The sequence below is a fragment of the Pleurodeles waltl genome, chromosome 4_1 (assembly GCF_031143425.1).
Source record: "Pleurodeles waltl isolate 20211129_DDA chromosome 4_1, aPleWal1.hap1.20221129, whole genome shotgun sequence".
Taxonomy (NCBI): Eukaryota; Metazoa; Chordata; class Amphibia; order Caudata; family Salamandridae; genus Pleurodeles; species Pleurodeles waltl.
In genome coordinates this window covers 38276572-38292442 of record NC_090442.1, presented here as the reverse complement: position 1 = coordinate 38292442, position 15871 = coordinate 38276572, and the positions used below count along the sequence as shown (strand labels likewise).

The following is a 15871-nucleotide window of genomic DNA, read 5'->3' as shown; positions in this document are numbered from 1 at the left end:
ACAGTAGTCCAGCTTAGGGGGTTGTGTATTGAAAGAGGGTTGCCGGCAACCACTGATCTCAGGAAGCAAATCCTGATCACATCCCTGACAGCATGGGCTGAGGCCCAAGAGGTAGAGTCAGAAGAAGCTCCAGAGGAGGGAGAAAGAAGGGAGGATGCTAGCTCAAACCACTCAGGGGAGGGAAGGCATCTGAGCCTAAGTGAGGATGAGGAAGAACGGTCCTCAGTAAATACAGTCACTAGGGGCAGATCCAAAGCTAGTGGTGGGAAGGGGGTCCTTTCGGGGGAGAGAACCCATCCATCAGAGAAAGAGAGCTGGAGGCCCAGCTAGCATACATAGCTTTGGAAGCAGAGAAGCTGGCCCTAGAAAAGAAAAAGTGGGCATACAAAGAGAAAAGAGATGGAGGCAGCGATAAAGAAGCTGAGGTGTCCATGGGTGGGGGAGTTTGCCCCAGATTACCCAAGGGGATAGTTCCTGCTTATGTAGAGGGGGATGACATAGATAAGTGGCTGGGGGCCTTTGAGAGGGCACTCCAAATGAGAAGGGTTAGGCCTCAGTACTGGGGTTCCCTTTTGTGGGAGTTGGTCCCCAACTCAGGGAGGGATAGGCTTCTGACCTTAAGGGGGGAGGAGGCAGATTCATACCCTAGTATGAAGAGGTGCTTAGCCAAGAAGTTTGGTCTGACCCCAGAGCAATATAGAATGAAGTTCAGGGACACCCAGAAGGTCAGTACCCAGTCTTGGGTTGACTTTGTGGACATTTCACTAAAGGCACTAGAGGGCTGGATTATTGGCAACAAAGTAAATACTTATGAGGGGTTATACAATTTGATCATGAGAGAGCACATCTTGACCAATTGTATCCAAGAAAGGTTACGCCAGCATCTAGTGGACTCTAAGCAGACCAACCCTAGAGAGCTAGGGGAGGCAGCTGATGAGTGGTTGAGAACCAGGGTGGTTGTCAAGTCCCAGGGGGGAGACTCCAAGAAGGGGGGGACAGGTCCCCAAAAACCTAAGGAGGGAGGTGGTAAGCCCACCACAGAGACTCCCTCTGTACCCCAGAACCCTAAGAAGGAGGAGAGTAAATCCCACTCCCACTCTGACAAGCAGAGACAGGGAGACCCAGGGTTAAAAAAACTCTTGGACAGTAGGGCTTGCTTTGACTGTCAGCAGACAGGTCACTTCAGAGGAGATGCAGCCTGTCCAAGGAAGGTGGTTAGCACTGGGCTGTCCAGTGTAGCCATAGAGGAGGATTCCTCAGATGATGAAGTCCTCCTAGCATTGTGCTGGGAGACAGGACCAGATGGTAAGCTGGTGATCCCTGAGGGTGGGAGTAGGCACTTCCACCACATTCAAGTGAATGGGATCCCTACCACTGGCCTGAGGGACACCTGTGCCAGTCACACTATAGTGAGTGACCGGTTAGTGACCCCAGACATGTATGTCCCAGGAAAGACAAAGAAAGTCAGGATAGCCACAGGGGAGGTCACCTCCAAACCTGTAGCCATAGTGCCCCTAGAGAGGGAGGGTATCCTTGACTGGATTAGGGTGGTAGTCAGTGCTGACCTCCCCCTAGATTGTATCCTGGGCAATGACCTCCCAGAGGTGAGTCTGGTCGCAGATGGGGTGGTCGCCCAGGGCGCCCCTCCAACCCAAAGTCCTGGGGAGTCAGTCCCTACAGTTAGGAGACAGGGGTCCCCAAGAAAAGGAAAGAAGAAAAGGAAGGGTAGGCCACTCTTAAAGAGAGTTCCAGGGAGCCAAAGGCCTTCTGCCCCACTGGGGGGGGGAGCCCAGAGTTGGCACTGGTGAGGCCTCACCTGACCCCAAGGAAGTCCTGAGTAGTCAGGCAGCTGTCCAGGTGCAAGGTGTTGCCCCTGCACTGACAGAAGGGAGAGTGGAAGGAGGGTGTCTGCCACAGGAGGTGGTAGCCCCCCACTCTAGGCAGCAAGAGGGGTGCCAGGACCCCAAAGTTGCCCTTAAAGCAGCTCAGCCACCTGTCAGTGGAGAGCTTAGGGTGTGGTTCTGGGTACTGACAGCTGTCAGTAGCCTCTGCTGGGTGCTAGCCTTCCTGGCAGCACTGTACTTGGCCTGGGAGGCAGACCCCAGGGCCAATAGTAAAGTAGGCCCTCTGACCCTATTGGTCATGGTGGGGTTGCTCAAGTGTTGGGTGACCTCTTTGGGTAAGCTAGGTGTTGCCCTAGCAAAGTTTGGAGTAGGGGAGGTGGGCACCTCACTTCCCAAGTTGGCAGAGAGAAAGGAGGAAGAACCCCCTAGAGGGAAGTTTCAGTTTGAGTTGGGTCCTTTTACTGTTGGGATGGCTTCACTACCCATAGGGAGTGACCCTGACAGGAGGATATAAGGCAGAGTAGGCCCTGCAAAGGGACAGCCAGTTTTCTTCACTGTCTTCCTCGCCTAACAAGCCAGGAAGACTCTCCCAGGGTTGGGCTGAGTCTCCTGGGCGTGTGGGCTGGGGGGGGGGTTGTGTGAGAAAACAGGGCTGATTGCAGAGGCCCCATAACTTTTTGCCCCCATTTTCCACTTTTTGCTGGTGTTTTCCTGACTTTAAAGGTGCCCTGGGTACTGCTAACCAGTCCCAGGGCCTGTGCTCTGTGTAAAATGGATATGCAAATTAGGCTAATTATAAGTGGCTAAGTTAACCTACCTATAAGTCCCTAGTATATGGTAGGGCATGTAGGTTTAGGGACCACAACATAGGTGGTGCACACCTAGGTGCATTGCTGAGGTGCCCAGTGTCATTTTAAAAGCAAGCCTGCCTTGCTGGCTGCTTTTAAATTAAAGTTATATGCAAATTCGACTTTGGAATTAAAGGTACTTCCAAAGTCTTAAACTACCTTATTTTTACATATACGTCACACCTAAGGTGTGCCCTATGTGCCCCTAGGGCTGGGTGCCATGTAACTATAAGCAGGGACTTTATAAAAATAGATTTATAAGCCCTGGTGAGGTAAAAACAGCCAAATTCGTTTTTCCCTCATTGAAGTAAATGGCCTTCATAGGCTAGAATGGGCAGACTTTATTTTAAATTTTAAAGTCTCCTTAAATGTTGCATACCAAGAATTTGGTATCAAATTAATTGTTGTAATAAATCCTACAACTTCCAGTTGTTGGATTTAATATAACTAGTTCAGGTAAAAAGTTTAGACTTTACCTAAAAAGTTGCCAATTTCAGCTCTGCATTGTTTTTGCTGCTGTGCTCTGATTGGCCAGCCTGCAGCAGCTTCTGCCAGGCTGCCTTGATGAGGTGTGAAGTGGCCAGACTTCACACAAAGGAATGTGCTTGGGGGAGAGAATCTCCCCTCAGCAGATGGTGAGGCAGGAAGGGGGAGGGCTGCCAAACTGGTCTTCAAAGGCAGAGAAGGACATTTGCAGCACCCAGCAACACCCCCACATCCTGCAACCCCAGACAGCTAGGTGCCCCCTTGATTAGATTAGGAGAGGGCAGGAGAGGGGTGTGTTTATGATTTTTAGCCACACCAGTGGGTGGGTTCAGCCAGATGTAACCTCCAAAAATCAGATTCATCCATGTTGGATTTTTAGAGACTGTTGCCTTCTGGGATGGATTTTTGCCACACTTCCCAGGAAGTGGTCATCACAGGGGGACGACCCTGTCCCTGATTGGAGAACCAGGGCCCCCCTGCTTTTCACCCAGGAGCAAGGATAAAACTGGCAGACCTGCACCCACACCTCAGATCCCCTCCAGAATTCAACAAGAAAGGAACTAAAGAAGAAGAAGGACTGCCCTGCTGGACCCCTGGCCTGCACCTGGACCCTGCACTCAGAAGGACTGCACCAGCTGCACACTTGGGCTTCACCACAAGAAGGACTTTGCCTGGCTTCAACTGGTTCAAGGAGGGACTCCCTGTTTGCTACAGGTGAAAAATTGCTAAACCAGAGTCCCCTGCACCAACTCCTGAAGAAAGCGACCAGCTGACCACTGTCCAGTGGCCAAAAAGGAGTTTGCGCCAGGTGCATTCTGGGAGTTGAAGTCCGCACCCCCCAAGGACCATCACAGAACTTCTGGACCCTTGGGGTGAGCTGTGGACCCCAAAAGAACCTTAAAAGAACATCTGGGTGAAGCCCCAGAAGTTTGGAAAAGATTTGAGAATTTTTGGAAAAAAGCTCCAGAGAGGGACCGACCCGCCGCGGAAATTCTAGCCGGCTTGCCTCAACCGCGACCCGGCCTGACTTCGTGGTTCGTCCCGGTAAAGAAAAACATCAAAAAAAGAGACTAAGTCCGAACGTAAAAAGTTGACCGGGACCTCCCAGCCATAGTATCCGAGAAGGGCTCCATGGACGTCGGATCAAGATCCAGGTTTACCCCGGTCGAAGGATTTTCAACTCGAAAAAACAACTAAGTCCGAAGGTAAAAGTCTCCACCGAGGAAACCCACATCGCGTATCCGGACAAGGGCTCCAGGAGGTCGGATTCAACTGGCAGGTTCGTCACCGGTGAAGAAAAACTTCAAAATAAAGACTAAGTCAGAAGGTAACTTTTTAACCGAGGCCTCCCGCGACCTGTAGCCGAGCAGGGCTCCATCGCGGTCGGCCTGAAAGTTTGACTTTGCCCCGGTCGAGGTGCAACCAGATGACCCGATTGGCGCTTTTTGTTTCTAAGCGCTAGAAAAGTAATAATTCTTTAAAAATTCATATCTCCGTTTTCCCTGAACCGATTTTAATCGTTTTTGTGTAATTTTAAAGATAAAAATATAAACTATTTTTATAAATTGGTTTTGGATTTTTAAACTGTTTCCTGTGTTTTATTTAATTACTGTTTTGTGATATTTGAATGCTTTACACTTTGTCTCCTAAGTTAAGCCTTGACGCTCGTTGCCAAGCTACCAAGGGTTGAGCTGGGATTAATTTACTGAGACCTAACTGTACCTATGAGGAGGTTGGTGGCTTGTTGCTAGGTGTAGGTACCTACCTGCCCTACCAATAACCCATTTTCCAACACTATCTCACAGACTTCTTATGAATGAGGAACTCTGAAATTGTCACATTCCAATTTGTACGTCCTTAAAACTCTGCTGGTTATTCAAATGGGCAGATTGTTTTTTAAATTCCTTTCTGTCTCGAGTTGTAGTTATATTGATGCAGAGGCATAATTGTTGAATGATATATATTGGTTTGATTGAAATATGTTCGTAGAGGTGGTGATAGGCTTTCTGTGTCTGTCTGAGAGCAAGGACCGGTTAACGTCTTTTTCCAAGAGCAGTTTGTTGTGAAAGGTATCAGGCAAAGGAGTATGTATTGTGATGTGGTTCTCTGACTGCTTCTGTCCACTTGCCAAAAGTTCCAAGAGCCTATGATAGCACAAAAACGGTAAGATTGAAGTGGTGGGTGCCGGAGGTTTAAAATGGTCAGTTTAATTAAAGACAGAAAAGTGAAACGAATGACTGCAGAAATACTGTATGTGGCCATGAACTGAGATGAAAGGATGATTTTGGAACTCTGTCTTGCAGATTACCCTCAATGCCGCAATGGATAGGGCACTACTCTCACAGACCAGGGTGTGTAAGTTTAAGTCTATCTGAGGTGCACACCCTGAACTAATACATTTTTGCTGAAACCTAATCATATTGTTTACTCTTCCTCGTAGCAGCTTGCCAGGGTGATAGTATATTGCAACAGAACCATTCCACTTCTTCACTGAAAAGAGTCATACTGGTTACCCAAATGTGCAGCGTGTCATTTTATACAGCTTTCTTTATTGAAATTAAACTTGGACTCACTTGAAATATTCTCTTTCAAAATGAATGTTTTGAGCTGCTGTGAATTTTATTTCTAGAGGTGGGGACAGGCTTTCAGGTACGTGCTTAGGTCAAGGCCCTGTTCATGTCTCTTGTATAAGCTAATTCAGGGAGCAAATTAGCAAGTCAAGAAATGGGAAGTCTGAACTACTGTCAAAGCAGTTTCATTCTCTTTTCAAATAATCCAAAAATACCATTGCAGCATAAAACAGAGTATTCAATAAAAGAAGAAAGGAGGATTAACGGCAAAAAAGCACATCAAAAGATATGAAACTTTGGAAATTATCTAGATATTGTTTGAAAAAACTCCTTTGATGGAAAGAAGATGAAGAACGGTATGGGATCCTGTCCTGCGCACCTGTAATTGATATGTTCCACATCCATTCATACCACCTAACCCTAAACACCCAAACATATAACAGTCAGTGACCATGTGGCATAATGGTTAAGGCGTCTGACTTCGGATCTGAAGATTGAGGGTTGGAGTCCCTTCATGGTTGAGTCTTTTTCTCACAGCACCCAACTTATCTTTACATACAAACTGGAAATACACTCTTACAATACTCCTTTCACTCTCACTCATTAACAAAGCCCAATGCAAACTGCACAATCAGTCACGTTATGCCTTCAGCATTGCTACTTTTCTGTCTTTCTGCCATACCAAAGTACCTCTTCATAAATGCCACGGATATGCAATACGTATACAACAATATGACATGCCACAATCATTCTGAACAGAACTGTGGGTAGATTCAGTGCAGGGAGTGTGTGCGTGCAGAAAGCAGAAACTATGCATGGGTAGAAGCTCTATGATTTTCTCCAGGAATAATGCAAATTGTCCCTCAGAAAAAGTATAGTACTAGAGAAGAATCATAAAGGATTGACACAATTGCTGCCTTTGCTGTTGCCCCAGTTGTGTAATCTGTCAAGGACTGGTCTCTTGCAGATTGAGGCACCTAGTTGCAATTGTGTGGTAAAAATCACCCTTACAACCATTTTTGCTATAAACTTGAGATCTTTCTGAGATACTATCTCACAGACTTCTTATGAATGAGGAACTCTGAAATTGTCACATTCCAATTTGTACGTCCTTAAAACTCTGCTGGTTATTCAAATGGGCAGATTGTTTTTTAAATTCCTTTCTGTCTCGAGTTGTAGTTATATTGATACAGAGGCATAATTGTTGAATGATATATATTGGTTTGATTGAAATATGTTCGTAGAGGTGGTGATAGGCTTTCTGTGTCTGTCTGAGAGCAAGGACCGGTTAACGTCTTTTTCCAAGAGCAGTTTGTTGTGAAAGGTATCAGGCAAAGGAGTATGTATTGTAATGTGGTTCTCTGACTGCTTCTGTCCACTTGCCAAAAGTTCCAAGAGCCTATGATAGCACAAAAACGGTAAGATTGAAGTGGTGGGTGCCGGAGGTTTCAAATGGTCAGTTTAATTAAAGACAGAAAAGTGAAACGAATGACTGCAGAAATACTGTATGTGGCCATGAACTGAGATGAAAGGATGATTTTGGAACTCTGTCTTGCAGATTACCCTCAATGCCGCAATGGATAGGGCACTACTCTCACAGACCAGGGTGTGTAAGTTTAAGTCTATCTGAGGTGCACACCCTGAACTAATACATTTTTGCTGAAACCTAATCATATTGTTTACTCTTCCTCGTAGCAGCTTGCCAGGGTGATAGTATATTGCAACAGAACCATTCCACTTCTTCACTGAAAAGAGTCATACTGGTTACCCAAATGTGCAGCGTGTCATTTTATACAGCTTTCTTTATTGAAATTAAACTTGGACTCAGTTGAAATATTCTCTTTCAAAGTGAATGTTTTGAGCTGCTGTGAATTTTATTTCTAGAGGTGGGGACAGGCTTTCAGGTACGTGCTTAGGTCAAGGCCCTGTTCATGTCTCTTGTATAAGCTAATTCAGGGAGCAAATTAGCAAGTCAAGAAATGGGAAGTCTGAACTACTGTCAAAGCAGTTTCATTCTCTTTTCAAATAATCCAAAAATACCATTGCAGCATAAAACAGAGTATTCAATAAAAGAAGAAAGGAGGATTAACGGCAAAAAAGCACATCATAAGATATGAAACTTTGGAAATTATCTAGATATTGTTTGAAAAAACTCCTTTGATGGAAAGAAGATGAAGAACGGCATGGGATCCTGTCCTGCGCACCTGTCATTGATATGTTCCACATCCATTCATACCACCTAACCCTAAACACCCAAACATATTGCAGTCAGTGACCATGTGGCCTAATGGATAAGGCGTCTGACTTTGGATCAGAAGATTGAGGGTTCGAGTCCCTTCATGGGTGAGTCTTTTTCTCACAGCACCCAACTTATCTTTACATACAAACTGGAAATACACTCTTACAATACTCCTTTCACTCTCACTCATTAACAAAGCCCAATGCAAACTGCACAATCAGTCACGTTATCCCTTCAGCATTGCTACTTTTCTGTCTTTCTGCCATACCAAAGTACCTCTTCATAAATGCCACGGATCTGCAATACGTATACAACAACATGACATGGCACAATCATTCTGAACAGAACTGTGGGTTGATTCAGTGCAGGGAGTGTGTGCGTGCAGAAAGCAGAAACTATGCATGGGTAGAAGCTCTATGATTCTCTCCAGGAATAATGCAAATTGTCCCTCAGAAAAAGTATAGTACTAGAGAGGAATCATAAAGGATTGACACAATTGCTGCCTTTGCTGTTGCCCCAGTTGTGTAATCTGTCAAGGACTGGTCTCTTGCAGATTGAGGCACCTAGTTGCAATTGTGTGGTAAAAATCACCCTTACAACCATTTTTGCTATATCTTGAGATCTTTCTGAGATACTATCTCACAGACTTCTTATGAATGAGGAACTCTGAAATTGTCACATTCCAATTTTTACGTCCTTAAAACTCTGCTGGTTATTCAAATGGGCAGATTGTTTTTTAAATTCCTTTCTGTCTCGAGTTGTAGTTATATTGATACAGAGGCATAATTGTTGAATGATATATATTGGTTTGATCGAAATATTTTCGTAGAGGTGGTGATAGGCTTTCTGTGTCTGTCTGAGAGCATGGACCGGTTAATGTCTTTTTCCAAGAGCAGTTTGTTGTGAAAGGTATCAGGCAAAGGAGTATGTATTGTGATGTGGTTCTCTTACTGCTTCTGTCCACTTGCCAAAAGTTCCAAGGCCCTATGATAGCACAAAAACGGTAAGATTGAAGTGGTGGGTGCCGGAGGTTTAAAATGGTCAGTTTAATTAAAGACAGAAAAGTGAAACGAATGACTGCAGAAATACTGTATGTGGCCATGAACTGAGATGAAAGGATGATTTTGGAACTCTGTCTTGCAGATTACCCTCAATGCCGCAATGGATAGGGCACTACTCTCACAGACCAGGGTGTGTAAGTTTAAGTCTATCGGAGGTGCACACCCTGAACTAATACATTTTTGCTGAAACCTAATCATATTGTTTACTCTTCCTCGTAGCAGCTTGCCAGGGTGATAGTATATTGCAACAGAACCATTCCACTTCTTCACTGAAAAGAGTCATGCTGGTTACCCAAATGTGCAGCGTGTCATTTTATACAACTTTCTTTATTGAAATTAAACTTGGACTCACTTGAAATATTCTCTTTCAAAATGAATGTTTTGAGCTGCTGTGAATTTTATTTCTAGAGGTGGTGACAGGCTTTTAGGTACTTGCTTAGGTCAAGGCCCTGTTCATGTCACTTGTATAAGCTAATTCAGGGAGCAAATTAGCAAGTCAAGAAATGGGAAGTCTGAACTACTGTCAAAGCAGTTTCATTCTCTTTTCAAATAATCCAAAAATACCATTGCAGCATAAAACAGAGTATTCAATAAAAGAAGAAAGGAGGATTAACGGCAAAAAAGCACAGCATAAGATATGAAACTTTGGAAATTATCTAGATATTGTTTGAAAAAACTCCTTTGATGGAAAGAAGATGAAGAACGGTATGGGATCCTGTCCTGCGCACCTGTAATTGATATGTTCCACATCCATTCATACCACCTAACCCTAAACACCCAACCATATTGCAGTCAGTGACCATGTGGCCTAATGGATAAGGAGTCTCACTTCGGATCAGAAGATTGAGGGTTCGAGTCCCTTCATGGTTGAGTCTTTTTCTCACAGCACACAACTTATCTTTTCATACAAACTGGAAACACACTCTTACAATACTCCTTTCACTCTCACTCCTTAAGAAACCCCAATGCAAACTGCACAATCAGTCACGTTATGCATTCAGCATTGCTACTTTTCTGTCTTTCTGCCATACCAAAGTACCTCTTCATAAATGCCACTGATATGCAATACGTACACAACAATATGACATGGCACAATCATTCTGAACAGAACTGTGGGTAGATTCAGTGCAGGGAGTGTGTGCGTGCAGAAAGCAGAAACTATGCATGGGTAGAAGCTCTATGATTTTCTCCAGGAATAATGCAAATAGTCCCTCAGAAAAAGTATAGTACTAGAGAAGAATCATAAAGGATTGACACAATTACTGCCTTTGCTGTTGCCCCAGTTGTGTAATCTGTCAAGGACTGGTCTCTTGCAGATTGAGGCACCTAGTTGCAATTGTGTGGTATAAATCACCCTTACAACTATTTTTGCTATAAACTTGAGATCTTTCTGAGATACTATCTCACAGACTTCTTATGAATGAGGAACTCTGAAATTGTCACATTCCAATTTGTACGTCCTTAAAACTCTGCTGGTTATTCAAATGGGCAGATTGTTTTTTAAATTCCTTTCTGTCTCGAGTTGTAGTTATGTTGCTACAGAGGCATAATTGTTGAATGATATATATTGGTTTGATTGAAATATGTTCGTAGAGGTGGTGAAAGGCTTTCTGTGTCTGTCTGAGAGCAAGGACCGGTTAACGTCTTTTTCCAAGAGCAATTTGTTGTGAAAGGTATCAGGCAAAGGAGTATGTATTGTGATGTGGTTCTCTGACTGCTTCTGTCCACTTGCCAAAAGTTCCAAGGCCCTATGATAGCACAAAAACGGTAAGATTGAAGTGGTGGGTGCCGGAGGTTTAAAATGGTCAGTTTAATTAAAGACAGAAAAGTGAAACGAATGACTGCAGAAATACTGTATGTGGCCATGAACTGAGATGAAAGGATGATTTTGGAACTCTGTCTTGCAGATTACCCTCAATGCCGCAATGGATAGGGCACTACTCTCACAGACCAGGGGGTGTAAGTTTAAGTCTATCTGAGGTGCACACCCTGAACTAATACATTTTTGCTGACCCCTAATCATATTGTTTACTCTTCCTCGTAGCTTGCCAGGATGATAGTATATTGCAACAGAACCATTCCACTTCTTCACTGAAAAGAGTCATGCTGGTTACCCAAATGTGCAGCGTGTCATTTTATACAGCTTTCTTTATTGAAATTAAACTTGGACTCACTTGAAATATTCTCTTTCAAAATGAATGTTTTGAGCTGCTGTGAATTTTATTTCTAGAGGTGGTGACAGGCTTTCAGGTACGTGCTTAGGTCAAGGCCCTGTTCATGTCACTTGTGTAAGCTAATTCAGGGAGCAAATTAGCAAGTCAAGAAATGGGAAGTCTGAACTACTGTCAAAGTAGTTTCATTCTCTTTTCAAATAATCCAAAAATACCATTGCAGCATAAAACAGAGTATTCAATCAAAGAAGAAAGGAGGATTAACGACAAAAAAGCACAGCATAAGATATGAAACTTTGGAAATTATCTAGATATTGTTTGAAAAAACTCCTTTGATGGAAAGAAGATGAAGAACGGTATGGGATCCTGTCCTGCGCACCTGTAATTGATATGTTCCTCATCCATTCATACCACCTAACCCTAAACACCCAAACATATTGCAGTCAGTGACCATGTGGCCTAATGGATAAGGCCTCTGACTTTGGATCAGAAGATTGAGGGTTCGAGTCCCTTCATGGTTGAGTCTTTTTCTCACAGCACCCAACTTATCTTTACATAAAAAACTGGAAACACACTCTCACAATACTCCTTTCACTCTCACTCATTAAGAAAGCCCAATGCAAACTGCACAATCAGTCACGTTATGCCTTCAGCATTGCTACTTTTCTGTCTTTCTGCCATACCAAAGTACCTCTTCATAAATGCCTTGGATATGCAATACGTATACAACAATATGACATGGCACAATCATTCTGAACAGAACTGTGGGTAGATTCAGTGCAGGGAGTGTGTGCGTGCAGAAAGCAGAAACTATGCATGGGTAGAAGCTCTATGATTTTCTCCAGGAATAATGCAAATTGTCCCTCAGAAAAAGTATAGTACTAGAGAAGAATCATAAAGGATTGACACTATTGCTGCCTTTACTGTTGCCCCAGTTGTGTAATCTGTCAAGGACTGGTCTCTTGCAGACTGAGGCAGCTAGTTGCAATTGTGTGGTAAAAATAACCCTTACAACCATTTTTGCTATAAACTTGAGATCTTTCTGAGATACTATCTCACAGACTTCTTATGAATGAGGAACTCTGAAATTGTCACATTCCAATTTGTACGTCCTTAAAACTATGCTGGTTATTCAAATGGGCAGATTGTTTTTTAAATTCCTTTCTGTCTCGAGTTGTAGTTATATTGATACAGAGGCATAATTGTTGAATGATATATATTGGTTTGATTGAAATATGTTCGTAGAGGTGGTGATAGGCTTTCTGTGTCTGTCTGAGAGCAAGGACTGGTTAACGTCTTTTTCCAAGAGCAGTTTGTTGTGAAAGGTATCAGGCAAAGGAGTATGTATTGTTATGTGGTTCTCTGACTGCTTCTGTCCACTTGCCAAAAGTTCCAAGGCCCTATGATAGCACAAAAACGGTAAGATTGAAGTGGTGGGTGCCGGAGTTTTAAAATGGTCAGTTTAATTAAAGACAGAAAAGTGAAACGAATGACTGCAGAAATACTGTATGTGGCCATGAACTGAGATGAAAGGATGATTTTGGAACTCTGTCTTGCAGATTACCCTCAATGCCGCAATGGATAGGGCACTACTCTCACAGACCAGGGTGTGTAAGTTTAAGTCTATCTGAGGTGCACACCCTGAACTAATACATTTTTGCTGAAACCTAATCATATTGTTTACTCTTCCACGTAGCAGCTTGCCAGGGTGATAGTATATTGCAACAGAACCATTCCACTTCTTCACTGAAAAGTGTCATGCTGGTTACCCAAATGTGCAGCGTGTCATTTTATACAGCTTTCTTTATTGAAATTAAACTTGGACTCACTTGAAATATTCTCTTTCAAAATGAATGTTTTGAGCTGCTGTGAATTTTATTTCTAGAGGTGGTGACAGGCTTTCAGGTACGTGCTTAGGTCAAGGCCCTGTTCATGTCACTTGTATAAGCTAATTCAGGGAGCAAATTAGCAAGTCAAGAAATGGGAAGTCTGAACTACTGTCAAAGCAGTTTCATTCTCTTTTCAAATAATCCATAAAATACCATTGCAGCATAAAACAGAGTATTCAATAAAAGAAGAAAGGAGGATTAACAGCAAAAAAGCACATCATAAGATATGAAACTTTGGAAATTAGCTAGATATTGTTTGAAAAAACTCCTTTGATGGAAAGAAGATGAAGAACGGTATGGGATCCTGTCCTGCGCACCTGTAATTGATATGTTCCACATCCATTCATACCACCTAACCCTAAACACCCAAACATATTGCAGTCAGTGACCATGTGGCCTAATGGATAAGGCGTCTGACTTTGGATCAGAAGATTGAGGGTATGAGTCCCTTCATGGTTGAGTCTTTTTCTCACAGCACCCAACTTATCTTTACATACAAACTGGAAATACACTCTTACAATACTCCTTTCACTCTCACTCATTAAGAAAGCCCAATGCAAACTGCACAATCAGTCACATTATGCCTTCAGCATTGCTACTTTTCTGTCTTTCTGCCATACCAAAGTACCTCTTCATAAATGCCACGGATATGCAATACGTATACAACAATATGACATGGCACAATCATTCCGAACAGAACTGTGGGTAGATTCAGTGCAGGGAGTGTGTGAGTGCAGAAAGCAGAAACTATGCATGGGTAGAAGCTCTATGATTTTCTCCAGGAATTATGCAAATTGTCCCTCAGAAAAAGTATAGTACTAGAGAAGAATCATAAAGGATTGACACAATTGCTGCCTTTGCTGTTGCCCCAGTTGTGTAATCTGTCAAGGACTGGTCTCTTGCAGATTGATGCACCTAGTTGCAATTGTGTGGTAAAAATCACCCTTACAACCATTTTTGCTATAAACTTGAGATCTTTCTGAGATACTAGCTCACAGACTTCTTATGAATGAGGAACTCTGAAATTGTCACATTCCAATTTGTACGTCCTTAAAACTATGCTGGTTATTCAAATGGGCAGATTGTTTTTTAAATTCCTTTCTGTCTCTAGTTGTAGTTATATTGATACAGAGGCATAATTGTTGAATGATATATATTGGTTTGATTGAAATATGTTCGTAGAGGTGGTGATAGGCTTTCTGTGTCTGTCTGAGAGCAAGGACCGGTTAACGTCTTTTTCCAAGAGCAGTTTGTTGTGAAAGGTATCAGGCAAAAGAGTATGTATTGTGATGTGGTTCTCTGACTGCTTCTGTCCACTTGCCAAAAGTTCCAAGGCCCTATGATAGCACAAAAACTGTAAGATTGAAGTGGTGGGTGCCGGAGGTTTAAAATGGTCAGTTTAATTAAAGACAGAAAAGTGAAATGAATGACTGCAGAAATACTGTATGTGGCCATGAACTGAGATGAAAGGATGATTTTGGAACTCTGTCTTGCAGATTACCCTCAATGCCGCAATGGATAGGGCACTACTCTCACAGACAAGGGTGTGTAAGTTTAAGTCTATCTGAGGTGCACACCCTGAACTAATACATTTTTGCTGAAACCTAATCATATTGTTTACTCTTCCTCGTAGCAGCTTGCCAGGGTGATAGTATATTGAAACAGAACCATTCCACTTCTTCACTGAAAAGAGTCATGCTGGTTACCCAAATGTGCAGCGTGTCATTTTATACAGCTTTCTTTATTGAAATTAAACTTGGACTCACTTGAAATATTCTCTTTCAAAATGAATGTTTGAGCTGCTGTGAATTTTATTTCTAGAGGTGGTGACCGGCTTTCAGGTACGTGCTTAGGTCAAGGCCCTGTTCATGTCACTTGTATAAGCTAATTCAGGGAGCAAATTAGCAAGTCAAGAAATGGGAAGTCTGAACTGCTGTCAAAGCAGTTTCATTCTCTTTTCAAATAATCCAAAAATACCATTGCAGCATAAAACAGAGTATTCAATAAAAGAAGAAAGGAGGATTAACGGCAAAAAAGCACAGCATAAGATATGAAACTTTGGAAATTATCTAGATATTGTTTGAAAAAACTCCTTTGATGGAAAGAAGATGAAGAACGGTATGGGATCCTGTCCTGAGCACCTGTAATTGATATGTTCCACATCCATTCATACCACCTATCCCTAAACACCCAAACATGTAGATGTCAGTGACCATGTGGCCTAATGGATAAGGCGTCTGACTTTGGATCAGAAGATTGAGGGTTCGAGTCCCTTCATGGTTGAGTCTTTTTCTCACAGCACCCAACTTATCTTTACATACAAACTGGAAACACACTCTTACAATACTCCTTTCACTCTCACTCATTAAGAAAGCCCAATGCAAACTGCACAATCAGTCACGTTATGCCTTCCGCATTGCTACTTTTCTGTCTTTCTGCCATACCAAAGTACCTCTTCATAAATGCCACGGATATGCAATACGTATACAACAATATGACATGGCACAATCATTCTGAACAGAACTGTGGGTAGATTCAGTGCAGGGAGTGTGTGCGTGCAGAAAGCAGAAACTATGCATGGGTAGAAGCTCTATGATTTTCTCCAGGAATAATGCAAATTGTCCCTCTGAAAAAGTATAGTACTAGAGAAGAATCATAAAGGATTGACACAATTGCTGCCTTTGCTGTTGCCCCAGTTGTGTAATCTGTCAAGGACTGGTCTCTTGCAGATTGAGGCACCTAGTTGCAATTGTGTGGTAAAAA

General features: G+C 42.8%; 3 non-coding genes across 3 annotated transcripts; all 3 read left to right on the top strand.

Moving 5' to 3' along the window:
* Positions 1-8021: 8021 nt before the first annotated feature.
* On the top strand, positions 8022-8099 carry TRNAQ-UUG (transfer RNA glutamine (anticodon UUG)). The gene has a single exon. It is a non-coding gene; the product is annotated as a tRNA-Gln (tRNA).
* A 3568-nt stretch (positions 8100-11667) lies between these two features.
* TRNAQ-UUG (transfer RNA glutamine (anticodon UUG)) lies at positions 11668-11740 on the top strand. Its single transcript has one exon. It is a non-coding gene; the product is annotated as a tRNA-Gln (tRNA).
* Positions 11741-15318: 3578 nt separating this feature from the next.
* On the top strand, positions 15319-15391 carry TRNAQ-UUG (transfer RNA glutamine (anticodon UUG)). Its single transcript has one exon. It is a non-coding gene; the product is annotated as a tRNA-Gln (tRNA).
* The last annotated feature ends 480 nt before the right edge of the window (positions 15392-15871 follow it).